Consider the following 6000-nt stretch of genomic DNA (forward strand, 5'->3'; position numbering starts at 1 on the left):
CCATAACTTAATCAACTTGTATTGTATATTATGTAATCTTGAGATACCATAGACACGTATACAATGTTTCGACCTATCATGTCGACACATCTATATATATTTCGGAACAACCATAGACACTCTATATGTGAATGTTGGAGTTAGCTATACAGGGTTGAGGTTGATTCCAAAATATATATAGTTTGAGTTGTGATCAATACTGAGATACGTATACACTGGGTCGTGGATTGATTCAAGATAATATTTATCGATTTATTTCTGTACATCTAACTGTGGACAACTAGTTGTAGGTTACTAACGAGGACAGCTGACTTAATAAACTTAAAACATCAAAATATATTAAAAGTGTTGTAAATATATTTTGAACATACTTTGATATATATGTATATATTGTTATAGGTTCGTGAATCAACCAGTGGCCAAGTCTTACTTCCCGACGAAGTAAAAATCTGTGAAAGTGAGTTATAGTCCCACTTTTAAAATCTAATATTTTTGGGATGAGAATACATGCAGGTTTTATAAATGATTTACAAAATAGACACAAGTACGTGAAACTACATTCTATGGTTGAATTATCGAAATCGAATATGCCCCTTTTTATTAAGTCTGGTAATCTAAGAATTAGGGAACAGACACCCTAATTGACGCGAATCCTAAAGATAGATCTATTGGGCCTAACAAACCCCATCCAAAGTATCGGATGCTTTAGTACTTCGAAATTTATATCATATCCGAAGGGTGTCCCGGAATGATGAGGATATTCTTATATATGCATCTTGTTAATGTCGGTTACCAGGTGTTCACCATATGAATGATTTTTATCTCTATGTATGGGATGTGTATTGAAATATGAAATCTTGTGGTCTATTGTTACGATTTGATATATATAGGTTAAACCTATAACTCACCAACATTTTTGTTGATGTTTAAAGCATGTTTATTCTCAAGTGAATATTAAGAGCTTCCGCTGTTGCATACTAAAATAAGGACAAGATTTGGAGTCCATGTTTGTATGATATTGTGTAAAAACTGCATTCAAGAAACTGATTTCGATGTAACATATTTGTATTGTAAACCATTATGTAATGGTCGTGTGTAAACAGGATATTTTAGATTATCATTATTTGATAATCTACGTAAAGCTTTTTAAACCTTTATTTATGAAATAAAGGTTATGGTTTGTTTTAAAAATGAATGCAGTCTTTGAAAAACGTCTCATATAGAGGTCAAAACCTCGCAACGAAATCAATTAATATGGAACGTTTTTAATCAATAAGAACGGGACATTTCAATGTGCTTGGTCGAATGAAACCACGTTCTAATAGTTCTTGCAGTTGGCTTTGCAGTTCTTTTATCTCACTGGGTGAGAGTCTGTAAGGAGCACGAGCTATTGGTGCAGCTCCTGGTACAAGATCTATTTGAAATTCAACAGATCGATGTGGAGGTAGTCCCGGTAATTCTTTCGGAAATACATCGAGAAATTCTTTTACGACGGGAACATCATTGATGCTCTTTTCTTCAGTTTGTACTTTCTCGACGTGTGCTAGAACAGCATAGCAACCTTTTCTTATTAGTTTTTGTGCCTTCAAATTACTAATAAGATGTAGCTTCATGTTGCCCTTTTCTCCGTATACCATTAAGGGTTCTCCTTCTTCTCGTACAATGCGAATTGCATTTTTGTAACATACGATCTCTGCTTTCATCTCCTTCAGCCAGTCCATGCCAACTATTACATCAAAACTCCCTAACTCTACTGGTATCAAATCAATCTTAAATATTTCGCTACCCAGTTTAATTTCTCGATTCCGGTATATATAATCTGCTGAAATTAATTTACCGTTTGCTAATTCGAGTAAAAATTTACTATCCAACGGCGTCAATGAACAACTTAATTTAGCATAAAAATCTTTACTCATATAGCTTCTATCCGCACCCGAATCAAATAAAACGTAAGCAGATTTATTATCAATAAGAAACGTACCCGTAACAAGCTCTGGGTCTTCCTGTGCCTCTGCCGCATTAATATTGAAAACTCTTCCGCGGTCTTGTCCATTCGTGTTCTCCTGGTTCGGGCAATTTCTAATAATGTGGCCCGGTTTTCCACATTTATAACAAACTACATTGGCATAACTTGCTCCAACACTACTTGCTCCGCCATTACTCATTCCGACACCATTTGTTCCTTTCGTTCTGTTAACCCCTGGTCCGTAGACCTCACACTTCGCCGCGCTATGACCATTTCTTTTACACTTGTTGCAAAATTTGGTGCAGAACCCCGAGTGATACTTTTCGCACCTTTGGCATAGCTGCTTCTGATTGTTGTTGTTGTTACGATTGTTATTGTTATTGGGATGATTGTTGTAGTTGTTGTTGTTGTTGTTGTGCCGTTTGTTGTAGTTGCGATTGATGTTGCGATTGTTGGGATAGTTGTTGTGGTTTGGTGACTCTTATCACCGTTTTCCTCCCACTTTCTTTTAACTAGCTTCACGTTGGCCTCTTCGGCCGCCTGTTCTTTAATTCTTCCCTCAATCTGGTTCACTAGTTTGTGAGCCATTCTACATGCCTTTTGTATGGAGGCAGGCTCGTGTGAACTTATATCTTCTTGGATTCTCTCCGGTAACCCTTTCACAAACGCGTCGATCTTCTCTTCCTCATCTTCGAACGCTCTTGGACACAATAGGCACAATTCAATGAATCATCTTTTGTACGAAGTAATATCGAATCCCTGTGTTTGTAACCCTCTAAGTTCTGACTTGATCTTATTGACCTCGGTTCTGGGACGGTACTTCTCGTTCATCAAGTGCTTGAATGCTGACCACGGTAGCGCGTAAGCAGCATCTTGTTCCACTTGCTCTAGATAGGTATTCCACCATGTTAACGCAATACCTGTGAAGGTATGCGTAGCGTACTTCACTTTTTCTCCTTCAGCACACTTACTTATGGCAAACACCGATTCAACTTTCTCGGTCCACCGTTTCAATCCGATTGGTCCTTCGGTCCCATCAAATTCTGAAGATTTGCATGCAGTGAATTCCTTATAGGAGCATCCTACACGATTTCTTGCGCCGTTAGCTGTATTGCTAGATTCGGAGTTATTGTTGGTATATAGCGCGGCCTGTGTGATGACCCGGGAATTTCCGACCAAATTTAAACTTAATCTTATATAATTTAGACACGATAAGCAAAGTCTATTAAACTGAGTCTCATAATGTTTGAACTATTTCCATGAATGCATTTAACCATTGACTATGCCCGACAATTCATGAACAATTGTGTATAACAAATATGTAAAAATTTAAATATAAGTATATATACATAATTAATAAATTATAATATTAGGAAATTTACAAGGTTAATTATAGATATTATATTATTATTATATTCATCATTTTTATTGGTATTATTAATATTATCAAAATTATAATACTGAAATTAATACATTTGGTTTATCCTTATTATTATTGTTAATATCATCGTTGTTATAGTTAGTAGTAAAGTTATAATGTAGTTATTATGATTAGTATTATTATTAGACATTATTAATATTATTAATGTGTTAGTATTCTATTATTGTTAAATATTGGTATTAGTATTTTATTAATATCATTATGAATGTTATTATTAATATTACTATGAACATTATCATTAAGATCTATTATTATCAATATTAATACCAATATCTGCATTATTATTATGTGTAATATATCGATACAGAAATTGAAACATATAACTTATTATTACTAGTACTATTATTAGATAGTATCATTACGAATCATTATTATAACTATCATTAATATTAATTATTATTAAACTTATTATTTATCAAAGAAACCATTAATGTTATTATTAAAATTTTCATATTTTTATTACTTATTAGTATTTTCATCATTATTAGTAGTATTATGATTATTATTATTATTTTTTTTATCATTAATATTATTAAAATTATCATATTATTATTATTAGTATTTTTATTATTACTAATAATATTAATTTTATTATTAATATTAATATATTATTATATTATATATATTTATTATTTATTAATAAAAATAATATATATATACCAGTAGATTAATACGCGTCCCCTTTATCAGATATATTTTATTTATTTATTCCTGTGTTGCTCGTGTATACCTGTCGACTGGTTTTTCTGTATGGGACAATCGATCTTATCAGCTTATTGAGGATAAATTATTCAATTCTTTTACTTTCATTATCATATACACACCACTTGTATCTGCTGTTAATCATTGAAATTAAAACAGAAATTTGAAGAAAAAGTCCTACGGCTCTGTCTTGGCAACTTTTAATTCATATTTCGATTTTTTATTAAATTTCAAAAATCATAAATGCAGTAGTGTTAGAAATCATTTACTAAAACTATCTGGAAAGTTTCAAAACTCAATTCTTTCTATCGAGCTTGAATTTCGGAGTCAAAGTTTTAGATAAAAAAAGCCAACCGTTATTCCTTGATCAAATTAAAGTTTTAAAGATTGTTTCTGTTGAAATTATCAATTTATAAAGTTTATAGGCATGATTTGGAACACAATTTGTGTTGAAAGTTTTATCCAAAACGTACTCGAATCAACAATCAAATATTTTTTTTTGTTTTTGCGACGGCAGCAAGCAACAGCAACATTTTTTATTTTAATTTTTTTTTTTGTTGTTAATTAAAGTTCCCACAATCTCTTTGTTTCTGTTTCGGTTGAGAATTCAAAACCTTATCAAAGTTCACTGTTATAATAGTTAAGATTACAATCGAATGGCTTGTTTTAGTTGAATAAGAAGAAGAATTAGAAACAGGAAAGAAAGGGTTAAAATAAATGAGTCGTGTTTATATTCAGAAAAACACAAGCAGCGTAATGGTTAGGAGGTGTGTCGTATATGCAAGAGGTCGCGGGTTCGAGTCCCTTCTGTGGCGAATTTTTTTAGTTTCTTCAAAGGTTGTCCTTTCAAACTTATTATTATTATTATTATCATTATCATTATCATTATTATTATAATTATTATTATGTTAGCTAGTATTATCATGATTTTTTTTATATAGTTTAGATTATTATCATTAAAATAAGTATTATGACTATCATTAATATTATTATCATAAGAATTATTATTGTAATAATTATTATCACTAATATTAATAATAAGATTTTTATTACTATTATTAGTATAAGTATTATTATTAGTACTATCAAGTAGGTTATATTTGGTAATAGCATTACGAATGGAACCAGTATCTTTGATATTAAAATTTATATTACTATAGTTATTATTGTTATTATTATCAGTATAATTGTAGTAACCATTATTACTAAAAGTAACATTTTTATTAATAATAGTATTAGATTTATCTTCTAACATTAATATTGATATTTTCATTAACATGACTATTAAAACTTCTAATGAAATCATCATTTTTTTATAAAAATCACCATTATTATTAAAAGTAATATTTTATGAAAATTAACATTTTATCTTATCATTATTATCATTACTTTTATTATAATTAACATTACTTTTATTACCATTATCAAAACTATTAATATCAATATCATTGCTAAAAATCTAATTATTAGTATTATTATTATCATAAAAAGAGACAAATTGCTACTTACATTATGTTACCAAATAAATAGCTATATAAGAATATATTTTGTACATATCACATAATAACACTAATAATTTTATAATGAATAAAGTATATAAAATAAATATAGTTAAATTAATTATTAATAAAACATACAAGGTACTAAAATAACAATAAATGATAATAAATAAACTTGTCAATTACAAGTGTAGGTTTTAATATATATATATATATATATATATATATATACATGATATAGGTTCGTGAATCCGAGGCCAACCCTGCATTGTTCAGTTGTTCAATATCGTCATATGTATTTTTACTACAAAATACACTATCGTGAGTTTCATTTGCTCCCTTTTACTCTTTAAATTTTTGGGCTAAGAATACATGCAAATGCTTTATTAACT

The sequence above is a fragment of the Rutidosis leptorrhynchoides genome, chromosome 7 (genome assembly GCF_046630445.1).
Source record: "Rutidosis leptorrhynchoides isolate AG116_Rl617_1_P2 chromosome 7, CSIRO_AGI_Rlap_v1, whole genome shotgun sequence".
NCBI classification, from domain to species: domain Eukaryota; kingdom Viridiplantae; phylum Streptophyta; class Magnoliopsida; order Asterales; family Asteraceae; genus Rutidosis; species Rutidosis leptorrhynchoides.